The sequence below is a fragment of the Myotis myotis genome, unplaced genomic scaffold (assembly GCF_014108235.1).
Source record: "Myotis myotis isolate mMyoMyo1 unplaced genomic scaffold, mMyoMyo1.p scaffold_m19_p_9, whole genome shotgun sequence".
Classification (NCBI taxonomy): domain Eukaryota; kingdom Metazoa; phylum Chordata; class Mammalia; order Chiroptera; family Vespertilionidae; genus Myotis; species Myotis myotis.
In genome coordinates, this window is record NW_023416401.1 from 64,536,283 (window position 1) to 64,555,823 (window position 19,541).

The following is a 19,541-nucleotide window of genomic DNA, read 5'->3' on the forward strand; positions in this document are numbered from 1 at the left end:
CTGGGAAGTGCTATGGGGTGCTCATGTGTCAACCGTAGATCATTTTACCCATCTATCACCTGGGATAATCTGGGTAATAGAGAGGCAAGGAATCAGAAAAAACAAACGAACATAAAACTAAAAACAGCTGATTCACATTTAAAGCCAACATACTCTAGGGCAGTGGTTCTCAACCTTGGCTGCACATTAGAATCACCTGGGACTCTTTTTAAGATTTTTTAAAAGATTCCCAGCTGATTTTAATGTGCAGCCAAGGTTGAGAACCACTGCTCTAGGAGACGTAAGTACTCAGGACAAAAATATTACAGTGACTAAGTCAGATCAAATATTAGAAATTGAAGAAGGCTATACAAATAACTAGATTTTTCATTAGATTTACACCCACATCAAGTACTGAGTTTAGCATTTTACATGTTATTTGATCCACATAACAAACATATCAGCTGGGTACTATACTCTTGCTTCCATCTTGCAGATGAGGAAACAGAGAGGTTAGGAAACCTACCCAAGGTCACATGGCAAAAAGTGAAAGAGCTAAAATTCAACTCTAACCAGTCTGATTCCAGAATCCAGGTGCAAGACTGCCAATGAAATCACGTTTATGAAAGAATTTAATGTAATGTAATGTAGGGGAAAATTCAATCATTAATATAATCTTCATAATTTGTCACTCTAAGTGTAGCAAAAAGTGGTGAATAATTAAAAATAAAACTTGCCCTAGCCAGTTTGGCTCAGTGGATAGAGCATCAGCCAAAGGGTCCCAGGTTCAGTTCTGGTCAAGGGCACATGCCTGGGTTGCGGGCTCGACCCAACGTGCAGGAGGCAATCAGTCAATGATTCCCTCTCATCATTGATGTTTCTATCTCTCTCTTCCTCTCCCTTCCCCTCTGAAATCAATAAAAATATCTTTTAAAAAAACTTGACTTTGTTAGAAAAACTTAAAAGGAAAGAACTATTCATTCTACCAGATTAAAAATGTCAGTTGTGCTTGCCCCCCACCAATATAATTGAGTAGGTACTTGTGCCAGTTGCTGTTCTAGGGGACATAGTGGGAACAGATAAAATCCTTGCCTTCCTGAAGCTGACCTTCCAATGGGGGCAAGAGACAAAAATATCAGCCAACAACAGATTTTCAGAGAGTACTATGTATTATACAGGAGGTAGGGAGGAAATACAGAGTTCTCTTTTGAGACATATAACCATGAAAGTAAACAGGAGATGAATGCGAGGTCATAGAAAAGTGGTTTGTTGTAATTTTTTCTTCAGTTTTCAAAGATGGGCAATATCAGAGCATGTGTGTATGTTGATATGAATGGTACCCTGGGGAGTTGCTAATGCTAGAGAGGGCACAAATGCAGGAGTCGAGTCCTTGAGTAGGTATGAGGGAATACAGTTGGAGGGGAGTTAACCTCTGATAGAAACAGAAAACATGAGTCTTAAGGAAGGTAAATTTCTAGATTTAGTGATGGAAAGATGAAGGGTATCTGAATACTTCTAAACCCTCAATGAAGTATGAGGCCTGCTTATCAGTATGGAAAGGGGAATCTCGTAGCTTTTTCCTGGGCGGTGCTGAGAGCCCACTTCAGATTTTTTTTTTTTAATATATTTTATTGATTTTCTTACAGAGAGGAAGGGAGAGGGATAGAGAGCTAGAAACATCGATGAGAGAGAAACATTGATCAGCTGCCTCCTGCACACTCCCTACTGGGGATGTGCCCGCAACCAAGGTACATGCTCTTGACCAGAATCGAACCTGGGACCCTTTTGTCTGCAGGCTAACGCTCTATCCAGTGAGCCAAACCAGCCAGGGCTAGAGCCCACTTCAGATTTTTAATCATGACTCTGAAGTTTTCCAGTAATATTCAGCCACTCATGGAAAAGCTAGATGAGGGAGAAGGAGCTGTAAATAGGGGGAAAAAAAATTGATGGGTTAAAAAAAAATCTATGAGATAAACAAAGTCACTGACAATGTCCAATCAAGCTGTGGTCTACATAGCTCCACTGTCTATCTTCTCATCACAGAAATTGTTGCAAATAATACATGTCATATTTAGTCATGACATATTTAATCGTGAAGCTTAAAGAGTGTTTCTTTTTCGGTCATTAATGGTTTTGCCACGCCCTACAGTGGATTTTTAAAAATGTACCTGGTAGTCTCTGTGTTGATTTCAAAGGTGACTGCATTTCACTGCTTGAAGAAATTTTCTCTGATGCTGACATTTTCAGTGATGATTCCATTTAAAAGTAAAAAATAAAAAGATACCCCCTACCTCCCCCTCCCATACACACACAAGGTGCATGCTCTTCATCATTTTGCTGTGCTCTTAAATCATGATTTTGTCTTAAGACCCAACATTCTGGAGAGCATTTATGTCTGCACAGGTTCAAGGAGAGGAAACAAAGACCCCCACCTCTTGATGGAGGCATGTCAACACCACAAAGAATAGCATATTGGATGAGATGGGACGTGTGTATAGTGTTTGCATGGACATATATATACCATATAGTCATTTGGGAAAAATGTTATCTGTCCCATGGCAAAAAAAAAAAAAAAGATGTTTTAAGAAACATCATGAAATATCAGAAACACCAGGAATAAACAAAAGATTTTAAAATCTTTCAGAGTGAGAGGAAAAAGGAAAATGGGGGTTAGAATGGCATTGGACTTCTCAAGAACAATACTAGCTAGCCCTAGCCGGTTTGGCTCAGTGGACAGAGGTAGGCACCTAAGGGTCCCAGGTTCGATTCTGGTCAAGGGCATGTACCTTGGTTGTGGGCACATCCCCAGTAGGAGGTGTGTAGGAGGCAGCTGATTGATGTTTCTCTCCCATCGATGTTTCTAACTCTCTATCCCTCTCCCTTCCTCTCTGTAAAAAATCAATAAAAAAAATATATTTAAAAAAGAAAGGGAAACACAGGATTCAGGAAATAAAGGATCTAACACAGGAAGAAGGCAAAGGGAATTCCCAAAATGATAAAGGAAAGTCTTAGATGACAGCTAGAAAAAAGAATGAAACAGATTATTTGAAAATACTGAAAGACTATTAGTTTTGCCATAGAATTTGAGGATGAATTAGTAACTGGTACATAGAAAAAAAGTAAATGAAAAACAAATAAGAGAGGTAACTATTTAATTCAAGAGAAACAAAAGTTGTATAAGAAAGAAAATGTAATATTAGACCCTACCTGGCTCATCTGTGAATAACAGGTACATTGTCACAATCATATAAATACTGAAAACTGACTTAACTGGGAACTATAAAATTTAAGTATGAGTAGGGGGTGGAAAGACTTCTAAAATAGATAATACCCAAATATCCAAAGGTGAAAAATAAAGAAATAGCAGTTTAAACATTAAAAATGAAATAGAAATAAAGGTAAATACCAGAAGGAACTGCTGAGAGTTGAAAGTGGCTGAACCATATAAAACTGCTGATTTTTTACTACTCCCCAATCTAAAAAAAATGGCAATTTTCATATAGTTTAAGTCAATACATTATAATGTTACTTTGCTACTGATTTTAGACTAAATTGTCACTTGAAACAGAAAACAAATATTGATAGAAAATGCTCAGCAGAAAAAACATTCTACTTTTTATTATCAGACATTGTTGGGGGGATAATGTATCCCTGTTTTGGGTAACTGTCACCATACCTGCTATTACCATCACTGACATAACAATATTGAGATTTCTAATGAATATAAAGAATATATTTACTACAAAAACAGCATTTAACATAATTTAATCTATTTCGATGATACAGACATTACTTTAGAATTCTTTTTAAAATCATCTTACATAGGAAATGCTAAACTATGGGTTGGTAAAGATTTAGTTAACAGAATCCTGAACAAGACCAGGATGTTTTTAGGTTCCTTTGTTGATTCAAACAATAGCTAAGTCACTCTTGCAAAATTAAAGTTCCACAATATTGTGGTACTATGCAAGCCTATTTCAGCGACAATTCCGGTTTTACTACTTTGTTTATCTAAGACTTCCCCTTATAGTTTGTTTTAAGGGGATTCCTAAAAAATAAAAATAAAAAATTGAATGTGGGCAGTTTATCAGTTATTGGAGTTGCTTCAATATTAGTGATACCAGTTAAGGAAATCAATGAAGCCCTTGTTTTTAAGTTAACTTAATCTGAGTAAAATTCATTGATATTAAACTTTTATTAAAATTTTATTTCATAAAACCAAAACTTCTCCAAATTGAAAAGTCAACTTTTACTAATTTTAACATTTACAAAAAAAAAAAAAAAAAAGAATTTGACCATGCTAACATCAGGTAAGAATTTTACGAAGAATAATGGATCCCAATACAACGGACGGAAAGCTTCCCCTTCAAATTAAAAGCAGATGTTTTTAATAGAGGGAATAAACAATGCTGTGGAAGACTGCTTAGTTTACATTTTATTTTGTGCTGAAAACTACCACAAATTAAAATACACGTGATTAAAAAAGAATCTTCATGAGAATCTTAAAACTGAACCAATTCAATTATTTAAATCATCCAGTAAGCCCTTCTACTTATTTTTACCGCCACTATTTTGAATCAAAGATCACCACAAAAATATATGTTGGAGGTGTGTTCCTTATAACCAATTTTACTTTCCCATCACTTTACAAAACTATAAGGGTAAAACTGAATAATAAAAAATATTGTAAAAGCTAATGCAATCAACTATCTTCTAAAGCTTATAAAATCTGGTTTAAAAAGAGAAAGAAAGAAAAAAAAGTCCAAAGGAAATAGCAAGGAATAGCTCGGGTGCTATGAGAATGGCTCCTTTTTAAATTGTCTCCATCAGCTTGAAACTCGGGGTCTCCTAACTTTAGGAAGACGACAAAGTCAGGCAGCTAGTCTTGCTGCTGACCAAGTGCAAGCCTGTGGGAACCTGCAGTTTCCTTCTCTCTCTGGGGATGAGGACAGCGACAAAAGGTGTTCTGTTTTCCAGCGGTCCGGTAAGAGGAGCCACTGAGCTGGGCTGCACAGCCAGACCACAGAAGACAAGAAAACTCAGATCAAAGCAAGGGCACATGCCAGGGTAATAATATGCAATAAAACCCGGTGCCAAAGCATTAACAACAAGAGCAAGGTGGACAGAACCTGCCGGACCGCCTTCTCCTTCACACGGGGCAGGGAGGAACAAAACCTTCCCGGACCGAGGAGCTGAGAAAACGGGGCCCTAGATGTCCCGGAGCACTTCTCTATACACGTGTATGAGCATAGGGGTGGACGGTAAACGAACGACACCCGAAAGCAGTGTCCTGCGTGTGCCGGAGTGTTCCCAGGCACACACACATAGAGCACTGTCATTAACTGAGCCCTCCAAACAATGTGCTCTAAACATAGCGATCCACGGGAATACAGACATGCATTTTCCATGACCGAAACCCACTGGTTTTACAGTAAGAAACAAACAAAATACTGTTTGAAAGAACAGCAGGGATCGAATTGGGTAAAAGTCTGATGAAGTAGTAAGTCCTTTCTTCCTCAGACCCTTTTGCATGATCTCGGATTCATTGCACAGGAGACACGCACGCACACACCCCATTAGGCTTCTGCAAACAAAGAAGGGTCCTTCATTCCCCGGCGTGTGCAAGCACTCGCGCTCCCCACCCACAGACGGGAGGCCGCCGCCTGACTCGCCCCGAGGGAGCCGAGGCGGGAGCTCGCACCCTAGACCACAGCGATACACACAGTGACAAACGACCACGAGACCAACGCCACAAAGAAAGGGGAGGAGCGGACGGGGACCAGGAAAACACTGCCACGCCGCGCTCCCCGAGGCGCGCTCCCCCCGCCAACACGGAGGAGGCAGCCGTGCTCGCCAGCCTCTCCTTCCTGCACATCCCAGCCGCCTCCCACTCCCCGGGGCCCGACGCCGGGCACCGGCATGCGGGGCGTGCGGGGCGCCACGAACCGTCCCCCGTGACCTCCCGGTGACAGCCCGCGCAGCCCTTTGTGCGGACTCCCCCTCCGACCTCGGCGGACCCTCCTCCGCGTCCCGCCCCGCCCCGCCCCGCCGGGGCCGCGGTCCCGCTCCTCCCCGCCCCCCTCCGGAGCGGCCGGAGTGAGTGTGTGGGAGGCTGGCGCGGGCCCGCGGTCTCCTCAGCATCCCGAACCCGGACCCGCCCGGCCCCCTCAGCCCCAGCCCGGGGGCGACGGGCCTCGGCGCGCGGCCCTCGCCCGTTCACTCACTCGGGAGCGCCGGCGGAGGCAGCGGCGGGCGTGCGGGACCGTCAGCGCCGAGCGGCAGGCTGTGGGTGGAGAGCGTCTGTCCGGACCTAGTGCGGCTGAGGTGGCGGCGGCAGACTGCGCGGGGCGGCCCGAGGGAGGGGCGGGCCCGGCGGGGGAGGGGCGGGCGCCGCGCCTCTCATTCAAGCCGCGGGGCGGGGTGAGGGACCCGGATGCCCCGGCCTCCCCCGCCCACCTCGCTGAGGACGCTCGGGCTTCAGGGTCTGCAGTGCGCAGGCGCCGTGCTGCTGGGCTGGTCCAGGTCGCGTCTCGCCTGCTGGGGAAATCCCACGGGCGGAGCTGCTGCGAATCGGTCCCCTCGCTTAATCTTTGGTACTTTTGCATGTCCTATCAGCATGTTTAAAAGCGAAACCTTGGAACGCCATCTGCTTCCTAGCATCCAGTCTGCCAGCCCCCAGGGCACAGGTGTTCCCATTAGTTTGATGGAAATAACGTGCTCACCGCCCCCTTCCTCCATCTGTCTCGCCTGCTGCAGGTCCTCGCGGCTGAGTGCTGGCACCTCAGTGATGAATGAGATCCAGGATCTGCCCAGTGGGTGGAAAGTATGCAGGAAAGAGCGCATCCCTTTGTTATTTGCATTGACCTAGTCCCCTCAGCCCCAGCTCCCATTCCACGGGGCAGTCAAGAAACTGACCTTGGCTCAGCCCTTGTCTAATTCTTTTTTTTCTTCCTTTCTTCCTTTCATTTTTTTATATAAGATCAGCAACTGTTTGTTTTTCTTCTTCTATATGCTCAGGTGTTGTTTTTGTTTTTTTATTGTCTAAAGTTTTACATGTCTCCTTTTCCCCCAATTGACCCCCTCCCCCAGCCCTTGTCTAATTCTAAGGCCTAGGTTCTATCCAACGCAGCTCTGAGGGTCTGGGGAAGTATCTCTGGGAGACAGTGTATTCTGCGGAGGCACCCTCCTGCTTCCAAACGTTTGGCTCTGTCAGTCTTGGGCTAAAAGAAAGTCTTTGGTGATTCTGGGAGCCTCCTGCAGGCTTACAGCTATTCCCTCTGAGGCTCCTCAGCTGAGAGTGTAGGCACGGCAGCTCAGGGCTTACAGAAACGACTGTCTCTCTTTTCCTTAGTCTCCTTGTGCCCCTTGAGGTTCTCCTTCCTTCTCCTACCTTCCAGGCCTCTCACATAAACCATAAACAGCTCAGTGACTTAATGTTGGGAAGCAAAAGTCATCGTGGAAAGGGCCTGCAGGCAAGTTCCTTCTGCTTTGGCAAACCATAAACCTCCAAAGCAAGGGGGAAGTAAAGACAAATATCAAGAAGTTACCCACTTGCCACAGTCCCCAAAGTGAGAGATGGAGGCAGGCATGTGCTAGGTAGAGTATGGCAAAAGGAAAGATGTGGGAGATGCATTCTTCCTCCAACGTTGCTGTCAACACCTCTCCCCCCTGCCACGGAAGCCAAGAACCTCAGGATCCTTTTCCCTTCTCCCCCTTCGTCCTAGCTCTCATTTGGAGCAGGAGGGCCTTCTCAACTCTGATTTACTGACACTTCTCACTCTGTCTAAACCATGCCTCCTCTTCTCTCTCCAGGGCTATTGCTGAAGTCAAATCAACTTACATGACATGCACATGTTTCTGTCCTTTTCCCTTTTCCTGACCCACTTGGCACTTTGATTTTCCAGCCATTTCCAGAGCAGCACCATATGATGTTCACCCTTAGTGCCTGTGTTCTTGCTGTTCTCTTTATTATGAAAGCATCGTTTATCTTGGAACACTCAAAACTCACTTTTTAAATGAAGTCTTCCTTCCTGTTCCCACCTTGCTGACAGACTTTCTTTTGGAATACTCACCTGTACCCTATACCAACTTTTCTCTCAGCACCATGCACTCTTAGGGCTCCTACTCATTTGAATGTTTTCCTTCCCAGCCAGAATGTGACCCCTTCAGTAGTAGGAACAATGTTTCCTCCAGACCTCGCAGGTGACTAATGCACAGTGGTAATGCAATGGTCACTGGGAGAGGTGATGTTCACTGGTGGGTGAAGGAGGCTCCACAGAGGAGAGAAAGGCCGAGCTTCCTTTTCTTTTTTCTTTTTAAAATATATTTTATTGATTTTTCACAGAGAGGAAGGGAGAGAGACAGAGAGTTAGAAACATCGATGAGAGAGAAACATCGATGAGAGAGAAACATCGATCAGCTGCCTCTTGCACATCTCCTACTGGGGATGTGCCCGCAACCCAGGTACACGCCCTTGACCGGAATTGAACCCAGGACCCTTCAGTCCGCAGGCCGACGCTCCATCCACTGAGCCAAACCGGTTTCGGCAGAGCTTCCTTTTCTTTCTCCTCCCTTCTTGTGGCTTCCTTCCCCTGACCAGTGTTTGGAAACCTGTTTTGTTTGCTTAGGAAGCTTGGCTAGAAATTCACTAGTCCAAACAGGCTGTAGATTAGCGGGTGGAGTGGCTCCAGCTTCAAGTCCTTTGTCCTTGTGAAAATCAGGGCAGAGAGAGAAAAAAAGAGAGGGAGAGAGAATGTAAGGATGTAAGGAGTAGGTCTGTGTTCCGTTGCTATTTTCAGGACAGCCCATCTTATGAAAATTTTGTTGGGGCATCGGCTAGCCCAGCCGTGGGCAAACTACGGCCTGCAGGCCAGATCTGGCCAGTTTGAAATGAATAAAACTAAAAAAAAAAAAAGACCGTACCCTTTTATGTAATGATGTTTACTTTGAATTTATATTAGTTCACACAAACACTCCATCCATGCTTTTGTTCCGGCCCTCCGGTCCAGTTTAAGAACCCACTGTGGCCCTCGAGTCAAAAAGTTTGCCCACCCCTGGGCTAGCCCAATTGCCCACTGAGTCAGAGAGAAACTCTCCCCTTGGGACTGGACACGTGAAACCTGGCCTCACTGTTTCCACAATACATATGACAGGATCCTGCCTTTCTGTCCTCAACAGTGGATTGTTCCTTCTCCCCCTTGGGATAGAAGTCAGAGCTTTCGGTCTCCTGGTATCTCCAGCTGGAGGTTCACTTGCTAGTCCATCATCCTATTTGCCTAGTGATACAGAAGGTTTTACTCTCCCCTCATCACTCCCAAACCCCCGCTCTTTAGGCAAAATGCATAGGGGATGTGGGGTGTGGGTTTATTAATGGCAGTTTAGGTGGGTACCCCAAAACAGCAGGCATCCAGGAACTTAAAGTAGTTGCTTTCTCAGCTAACATGTTCCCTTGTTCCACATAAGGGGGTGGGAGGAGGAGGGAAAGACTTCACTGTTTAGGCCTTCAGAGGGTGTCCCTCTTTCTCTCTATCTTCCCTCCCCCAATTTTCTCTCATCTTCTCCCTTCCTTTAAAGCATTTTCGTTATCCCCAATCCACTTCTCAGAAAACTCTGCCCCTACCCACATGATCAGAAGTCCTTTAAGACTCCTCTACCTTCTGGGAAAGAAATTATATCTAATTTTAAATGAAATGTCTATGACTAATTTTGGAATAGCAGCTTTCTGATGGTAGCTGTAGTGGGAGCAGAGGCTGAGTTTATTCATCTTGGATGTGGTGCTCAATACAGGTTTTTGTTTTGTTTTTATTGATGAGAGAGAGAGAGAAAGAGAGAGAGAGAGAGATATGAGAGAAACGTAGCATAAATCAGTTGCCTCCCACATGCACCCCAACTGGGCATCAAACCCACAACTTGGCTATGTGACCTGACCTGGAATCAAACCTGCCACCTTTTGGTGTATAGGATGATGCACCAACCAACTGAATCATACCAGCCAGGGCTCAATACAAGGTTTTTGAATGACTGTTTGACTGATAAAGGCAAAAATCAGTCTTTCATACAAAAGCTAGAAATCAAAGGTTGTCTGTAGCCAACTCCTCTACCTGTCCTCCCTACCTAGTGGGGCCTATCCATATGTTGAGTGGTGGGCACTATCTCAGAAAAACATCCTTTGTATTGGCCATTAGACTGCTTAATTATCTAGAGATCTGAATAACCCTTCAAGGGCTGGCCATTCAATGCTTTGACCCCTTGAACTGGGTCAGCAGAAGAGTCTCACGTTTCTGTAAGAGACTGAGGTGTGGTCCTATGTTCCCTGAACCCTTTCATAGGAGATTTCCAAAGAGTCTCCTGCTGGGTCTCCTCCTACTAGAATCCTCCCAATAGTCATCCCCTCCTCATCATAGCCCATATGGACTTCTAGCTGGGGTGTGACCCTGCCCTTAGAGTGATGGAATTGCCTCGAAGGATGTGTGGGCATGACTATGAAACAGTATGAGTGGGGCAGAAGTGTAGGTTCTTATGTGTACAGTAGCTTTGAACTGAGCTGTGTTTCCTATCTGAGGCAGAAGCCAAGCATTCTGTTTCTCCAGCCACCAACAATCCATGTTACCTTTTTTGGCACATATAGGCCCAATGGCCCAAACAGAACTCAGAGCTCCTAAAAATATAAATGTGCTTAGGATCCCGTGTGGTGAGCTCCTTCTATCTGAGGCCAGATGCAGACAGGAAGTGGAAAGCATAATTTCCCAGGGGGTGCAGCCTGCTCTTACTCGCGTTTGGATTGCAGGACACCTGTCTTAGAGGTTCACTTGCTAGTCCATCATCCTATTTGCCTAGTGATACAGAAGGTTTTACTCTCCCCTCATCACTCCCAAACCCCCGCTCTTTAGGCAAAATGCATAGGGGGTTTGGGGTGTGGGTTTATTAATGGCAGTTTAGGTGGGTATCCCAAAACAGCAGGCATCCAGGAACTTAAAGTAGTTGCTTTCTCAGCTAACATGTTCCCTTATTCCACATAAGGGGGTGGGAGGAGGAGGGAAAGACTTCACTGTTTAGGCCTTCAGAGGATGTCCCTCTTTCTCTCTATCTTCCCTCAGAGCAGCCCTTGAGACAAGGACTGGGATGCAGGTAATTTACTTGGGAGGTGATCCCAAGAAATAGGAATAAATAGGAGGAGAAACTAAGATGGCGGCATAGGTAAACACCGGGAAATTGCCGCCTCTCACAACAATTGAAAATTACCGCAAAGGACAGAGCAAACATCATCCAGAACAACAGGAAGGCTGGCTGAGTGTAAATTCTACAACTAGAAGGAAAGAAAAGCACGCTGAGAGCCAGAGGCGCTGCGGAGGTGAAGTGCAGAGGTATGGCGGCTCGCGCGTGCGGAAAGGGGGTGGCACCTGAGGACGCGGCTGTCTTTTTGAATCACAAGCTCCCGACTGCTCTGAACTCCGGTTCTGGGAAGTCTCTGGGGACCCAGGACTCATACGGGGAGAAGCTGGTCTGTCCGGCAGCGGGCGAACTTGAAGGCAGCTTTCCCTCAGAGGTGCCTGCAGCAATTAGCAGGTCACTGAGACCCCCGACTCCGGGCGGAGAATCAGCCATAGCTCCTTGATCCGCCCTATGATTCCCTGAGACCCCGCCCCACCCAGGCTGCGGCAGAGGCTTTTTCATGTGAATGTACCTATCCGCAGCCAAGCCAGGCAGACCCGGAACTTCCAAGAGAAGGCCCAAGGCCCCGCAGCAGCTTGCATTGCTTCACAGCTGAGCCTCTTCGTGGCTCCTGCTGTGTGGCCTCAGGCAGAGGCTGAATTAGCACCTCCTTAGATCCAGGAACCACTGTACCCAGTGGTCAGAGGGGAACCATCCAGATTGCAACTCCTCAGATCCATAAGGGACACACTCAGGGAGCAGACTCAGTGAGCACCAAAGCCCCACTGAAGCAAGTCTTGCCCCAGAGGGGTATCTTCAGCACAGAAGTTCTCCCACTTTAGACACAGCTGATTCTCACAGCCAATTGGCCTGGAGTTCAATTCCTCCCAGTGATCCTACAACAACCAAGGCACCAAGAGTGCACCAAGAGTGTCCACCCCAGGTAACTGGGGAGGCTGAGCTACTGGGCCCTACAGGACACCTGGCGTGCAGGGCCACTCTATCAACACAGGGAAGCTGCCAAAATGCGGAGACAAAGAAACAGGTCACAAATGGCAGAAATGGAGGAAAGCAAACGACTGGATATAGAGTTCAAGGCCACATTTATAAGGTTTTTCAAGAATTTTATGGAAACCGCCAATAAATTTAATGAATCCCTCAATAAGTATAGTGAGACCATGGAGGACATGAAAAAGGACCAATTAGAAATTAAGCATACACTGACTGAAATAAAGAATAATTTACAGAGATCCAACAGCAGACGAGAGGATCCCAAGAATCAAGTCAAAGATTTGAAATACAAAGAAACAAAAAATACCCAACCGAAAAAGAAAAAAGAAAAGAGATTCCAAAAATATGAAGATAGTGTAAGGAACCTCTGGGACAACTTCAAGCGTACCAACATCAGAATTATAGGGGTACCAGAAGGAGAGAGAGGGCAAGATATTGAAAACCTTTTTGAAGAAATAATGACAGAAAACTTCCCCTACCTGGTGAAAGAAATGGACTTACAAGTCCAGGAAGCGCAGAGAACCCCAAACAAAAGGAATCCAAAGAGGACCACACCAAGACACATCATCATTAAAATGCCAAGAGCAAAAGATAAAGAGAGAATCTTAAAAGCAGCAAGAGAAAGACAGTCAGTTACCTACAAGGGAGTACCCATACGACTGTCAGCTGATTTCTCAACAGAAACCATGCAGGCCAGAAGAGAGTGGCAAGAAATATTCAAAGTGATGAATAGCAAGAACCTGCAACCAAGATTACTTTATCCAGCAAAGCTATCATTCAGAATAGGAGGTCAGAGAAAGAGCTTCACGGATAAGAAAAAGCTAAAGGAGTTCATCACCACCAAACCAGCATTATATGAAATGCTGAAAGGTATTCTTTAAGAAGAGGAAGAAGAAAAAGGAACTCTTACCATTTGCCACAGCATGGATGGAACTGGAGAGCGGATAAATACCACAGGATCTCACTCATTTGTGGAATATAATGAACAACATAAACTGATGAACAAGGACTGATCCAGAGACGGAGAGGCATTGATTGGACTGTCGGGCCTTGGAGGGAAGGTAGGGGAGGGTGGGGGTAAGGGGGAAAGATCAACCAAAGGACTTGTATGCAAGCATATAGGCCTAATCAATGGACATGGACAACGGGGGGGTGAGGGCATGAGTGGGGGGGGGCGTAGAGGGTAACGTGGGGACAAGGACACATATGTAATATCTTAATCAATAAAAAATATATTAAAAAAAAAGAAATAGGAATAAATAAATGAAAAAGCAAGATATGGAAAAAAAAAAAGTAGAAAAAAAGAAAAAGAAAAAGCAAGATATGGAACCGAGAGAAGCCAATACTAGGGTGTGTTGATGGGCCAGTTACTGTCATGGGCAACTGGGCTCCATCTTGAGAAACTTTGTGGTAACATCCTCAGACTGTCCTCCCAGCGGATGATGAAGGAGGCTGGAGTATGTATCCATTGACTTCCCATTGCTTATAGATGACCACCAGGGAACTTCCTATTTTTTTTCTTTTTTTTATTCTCACCCAAGGATATTTTTCCATTGACTTTTAGAGAGATTGGAAGAGAGAGGGAACGACAGAGAGAAATATTGATGTGAGAGAAACACATTGATTGGTTGCTTCCTGCATGCGCCCCGGCCAGGGCCCAGGCCAGGAAGGAGCCTGCAACTGAGGTACAGTGCCCTTGACAGGAATTGAACCAGGGACTCTTTGTTCTTCAGTCTGATGCTCTATCCACTGAGCCAAACCAGCTAGGGCTGAACTTCCTTTTTTAAAAAAATCTTTATTGTTAAGAGTATTACAGATGTCCCCATTTTTGCCCCCATTGCCCTCCTCCACCCAGTTCCCACGCTGCCCCAGGCCTTCACCACCCTATTGTCTGTGTCCTTAGGTAATGCATATATGCATATAAGATTTTTGGTTAATCTCTTCCCGCCCCCACCCCACTTCCCTCTGAGATTCGTCAGTCTGTTCCATGTTTCCATGCCTCTGGTTCTGTTATTCATCAGTTTATTTTGTTCATTAGATTCCTTGTTTGTTTATTTTTTTTAGATTCAATTGTTGATATGTGTTTATTGCCATTTTATTGTTCATATTTCTTCTTCTTCTTCTTCTTCTTCTTCTTCTTCTTCTTCTTCTTCTTCTTTCTTCTTTTTCATCTCCTCCTCCTCCTTCTTCTTCTTTGTCTTTGTTTTCTTAAAGAATACCCTTCAATATTTCCTGTAATTCTGGCTTGGTGGTGATAAACTCCTTTAGCTTTTTCTTGTCTGGAAAGCTCTTTATCTGACCTTCAATTCTAAATGATAGCTTTGCTGGGTAGAGTAATCTTGGTTGTAGGTCCTTGCTTTTCAACACTTTGCATATTTCTTGCCACTCCCTTCTGGCCTCAAAGTTTCTGTTGAGAAACCAACTGAAAGACGTATGGGTGCTCCCTTGTAGGTAACCAACTGCTTTTCTCTTGCTGCTTTAAGATTCTCTCTTTGTCTTTAACCCTTTGCATTTTAATTATGTGTCTTGGTGTGGGCCTCTTTGGGTTTCTCTTATTTGGGATTCTCTGCGCTTCCTGGACTTGTAAGTCTATTTCTTTCACCAGGTGGGGGGAGCTTTCTGTCATTATTTCTTCAAATAGGTTTTCACTATCTTGTTCTGTATATTAGTTGTAATTTTGATGTGGTTGTGGGAGGCAGTGAGTACCGGGGTTTACCTGCCATCTTGGTTCTCCCGATCTTTTTTCCATTGGGGAACTTTCCAGGTACATCTGTGCAGCAAGGAGAGCTGCCCAATTCAGATCCTCCTGCTATCGGGTACCCAGCCGCTACCACTATCATCACCACAATTCCTGCCCCTCCTAAGTTCTTCCACCCAATTGTGTCACTGCCTTTTTCTTTTTTTGGGTTCTTAGGTCTGAGATTGAAGGAGGAAGTGAAGTGGGATGATAACTTTGCCCACAACCATTCCAGGAAATAAGAATTATAGTGGTTTATTTCTTTCCTCTTTTCAACCTATCCAATCTACCCAAATAGCTCTGAGCCACTATCACCTCATCCTAAAGCAGTGGTTCTCAATGTTGGCTGCACATCAGAATCACCTGGGAATCTTTTTAAAATCCTGATTTCTGGGCCCCATCCTCCGGAAATTCTGTTTCTTTGTTATGGGGTGGGGCCACAACATTAGTAACAAAGAAACAGAATTTCCGGAGGATGAGGCCCAGTAATCAGGATTTTAAAAAGATTCCCAGGTGATTCTGATGTGCAGCCAACGTTGAGAACCACTGCTTTATGCCCTCAGAAGCTGGTGAAGGCCATGATCGGGGGAAGGAGCTTGAACTCCGTAGGGGAGAGTCTCCTCCATCGAGAGAAACAGGTGTCTTCACAGGCTTCTGGCTCCTTTACCTGGAGTTCTCACTGGCCTGTCATACAAAGTGGCTCACAAGAGGGGGAGCTGCCAGGAGGGGAAAATCTTCTTAATACGACCAGAGGTCCCTCCCAGCCCAAGTTAAGATCGTGTATTGAACCCGCACACGGGTTCAATACTTTTTCTCCCTTCTGAAACCCACTAAAACTACTATAAGGAGATATTTTTAAAAAGACACAAACTTATGAGGACAGAGGGAACAAAAGAGACAATAGCGAAAAGAATTTTGGGAGCTGGAAAACAGATGGGTGAATGGTAATTGAATTAGCAGTCACAAGAAAATTGAAACCCAGGGAAAGCTAAGAACAGGCCTACTTTCATGGTAAATACTAAAATTGAAAAAAAAAAAAAAGGAATTGGCAGTCTTAGATACCTCTGGAATGGAGCAAGCCAAAAATCAGGAAAACTGGGTGAAAGGTGATTGGAAAGCAGTTAAAGTCCTAGTTCCTCTCTCACACCCTCATGCTGCCGGGGCCCTCTCCCACCAGGCAGAGGGCTGGAGACTTAGTCTGGAGGGGGTAAAACAGAGGGTCTCTGGGCTGGGGACACCAGGCACAGCTGAGAACAAAGTTCCAGGTGAAGAACAGGGCCATTAAGTGAGTGTTTGTTTACTGCAGGCTGAGATCCTCAGCTTTTCTGCTCACTTCCCAAATCACTGGCAGCCACACTCTACCCCTCTTCTCTGGTACTCTGACCAGCCCTAAAGGAAAGAACTATGGAACTGGCATGGGCGTTTCCAACAAATGACCACCAATATCTACCTACAGTGAATCTCTGACTTGACAAGTCTGACTCCCACATTCAGGACGTTCAATAAACTTTACTCTTAATTAAGAGCAGGCAGCTAATGATGATGTCTTAGGTTGCCTATAAACCAGTGGTTCTCACCTTGGTTGCACATTAGAATCACCTGGGAATCTTTTAAAAATCCTGATTTCTGGGCCTCATCCTCCGGAAATTCTGTTTCTTTGTTATGGGGTGGGGCCACAACATTAATAACAAAGAAACAGAATATCTGGAGGATGAGGCCCAGAAATCAGGATTTTAAAAAGATTCCCAGGTGATTCTAATGTGCAGCCAAGGTTGAGAACCACTGCTATAAACAGAGGCTGAGGTGGAGATTCAGGTGCAGGTGATTGATTGAGAGTGGTTTCTCAGGAGAAGCCCTCCTTCCCACCCCACCACGCGTCTCACTTCTCTAAAAGCAGCAGTGGAAGGAGCTAAGAGCAAGGCTGTGGTCTCAGCTGGAGTCTAGCCTCAGTCTGATCCCACAGAGAACCCTGGAGTGTGAACTGTGTCACAAAACTGATCTCACCTTAATGCAAGAGGGTTGTTTTTTTTTCTTTTTTTTTTTTTCTGAAATAAAGTAGGTCATATTTTGAGATGTGTAATTTGACATGTATAACACCAGAGAATTCTATTTACTAGGTGTACCAATTAATAATGGCAGATTTAGTAATCAAAGAAAACATGATAATTTCAAGAGAAACATCAAAAGTGCTTTATTCAAAGTAATGTCCATCGCTAGATACACATCTCCCCCATCTTTCAGGTAATTTGTGGATACCACCCCAATAGAACTTTTGTTTTGAGGCAAACCATTCAGAGACCCAATTTTCCATTTCTTCGTATGTTTTGAAGTGCTGCTCAGAAAGTGCGTGTGCCATCTATCAAAACAAGTGGTAATCTGAAGGAGCAAGGTCTGGTGAATACAGCGGGTGGGTTAATACTTCCCAGGCAAGATCTTTTAACATGTCTTTAACTGGTTTTGAAGTGTGTGATGGTGCGTTATCATGAAGCAAAATTATTTTGCCATGTCTTCTGGCCCATTCTGGTCGTTTTACGATCAAAGTGTGGTTCAAATTGATTATTTGTTGTCGGTAGCAATCAGTATTAATGGTTTTACCTGGTTTTAGAAGCTCATAATACACCACACCTTCCTGATCCCACCAAACGCAGAGCATTGTCTTCTTTCCGAAGCAATTTGGCCTTGCAGTCGATGTTGATGGTTGACCTGGATCAACCCATGATTTTGTGCATTTGGGATTCTCAAAATAAATCCATTTTTCATCGCCAGTCACAATTCGATACAAAAAAGACTTTCTTTCATGCCGCTGAAGCAACATTTTACTCATGACTTTTCGGTTTTCCATTTGTCTTTCGTTCAGTTGAAGTGGCACCCATTTTCCTTCCTTTAAAATCTTTCCCATTGCTTGTAAATGATCGGAAATTGTTTGCTGAGCAATGTTTAATCTTTCTGCAAGTTGTTTTTGAGTTTGACACACATCTTCATCAATAATGCTTGTAATTATTGGTCTTCAAACTTTTTCGGTTGACCTGGACGTTCTTTGTCTTTCACATTGAAATCATCACTTTTAAAGCATTTAAACCAGCGTTCACAAGTATCTTGAGATGGAGCATGTTCACCATAACTTCCCAAAATGTATAACTTTTTCTTCAAAATAATGAATTATAACTTCCTGCAAATGCTTTTTTTGGGCACGAAATTCGACATTTCTAAGTGTAAAAATATCTATGATGTTAACACCTTCAGCAAATTTGACATATTAAGTTTTGAAGCCTGCTGTCAATACAACAAAACAGCATATATATCAAATTGCATATATATCAACATATGTGTAACTCCATCTATTGAAAAAAATCTGAGTGGAGATGCGGTGAGCGCAGCCGCATGTAGAGGGCTGGGGAGCAGCATGGGCCTCTGGGCTGCCCAGTGGCGCCGCCGAGCAGGCAGCATGCTCTCTCTTGGCCAGCCTCGCAGACCAGCTCCTGCACGAACCCACGGGGTGCCCAGCTCACCCAGAAGAGGCCATGCGGGTGCAGGGTGGGCTCCTTGCGGGTGCCCAGCACCTGAGCACGGGGCCTTCCCCAGCGCACGAGCCCTGGCATCCTGGGGGAGGGTAGCAGGGGAAGTGAGAGCGAGCTCGGAGGACACCCCGCATTCTCACTGCACCTCTGTCCCCGTCACCGCCCCCCCCCCCAAGAGGGGTTTTTTTTTGTGTCCATATATTAATCATTGGCTCTGGGCTGCCAGGGAAGTGGCCATAACCTCCCAGACTAGGCAACTCCTGGCTGAAGTCAATTCTCTAGAGCAGTGATTTTCAACCAGTGTGCTGCGCACTGGTGTGCCACAAGAATTTTTAAAACATGCAGCACCTGACCAGTCAGGGGCACTGACTTTTTTCCCCTTAGAGTGTCAAATTTAAAAAATGACAACAGCCAACACAACAATAGCTCTCTGGTGTGAATGCCCTGTCTCTGAACCATAAATATATAGGTCATATGATAGAGCTGCATCTTATGGTCACGTCACATAATAAGGTTGCATCTGATGGGTTAATTCTTGGTACCCGAAGTCCAAGGATAGGTACCTGATTTTTAAAAAAGTCACTTTGGAGTAAAAGGGGTAGGCAATTACTATTACTATTATTACTATTATTATTATTATTTTGTAAATCAATACAAATTATACCTATTTTTTTTTGTCAGATTGGCCATTGTGCTGCAGAATTTTAGTAATTTATGTGTGCCATGAGATTTAAAAAGGTTGGAAATTGCTGTTTTAGAGAAAGGGGCAACTCTATTAACAACCAACATCCACAGCAGCTGGGGGTAGCCACAGGATACCAATAACATCTACCACAGATTACTAGACATCTGAGGAAAATTGATAACATGGGAGACAGAGAACAAATAAAAAAAATAAACACACAAACTAAGAATCAAAATAAACAGAAAAAAGCAACTTGGAAAAAAGTCAAGACATTCTCAAGGATAAGAGATAATATTACACCTATGAAAAAAGAATAAGATCCTACCTTGGAAGAAAGAAAACAAAAATAAACTTTTAAAATATAAGAAACAAACATGATAGCATAAATGAAAAACTCAGATGGTTTGGGAAATAAAGTCTGGGTGATTTCCCAAAAAATAGACCCAAAAGCCAAAGCAAT

The 19,541-nt window shown here is 44.4% G+C and overlaps 1 protein-coding gene across 1 annotated transcript in view; it reads right to left on the minus strand.

Annotated features, from left to right (window-relative positions):
* Positions 1 to 6,351, minus strand: part of RNF24 (ring finger protein 24) — a 61,460-nt gene extending 55,109 nt beyond the window's left edge. The window contains exon 1 of the mRNA XM_036321478.1: positions 6,204 to 6,351. The gene's annotated coding sequence lies outside the window, so the exon portion shown is untranslated. The remainder of the gene's footprint in view (positions 1 to 6,203) is intronic.
* Positions 6,352 to 19,541: the final 13,190 nt, after the last annotated feature.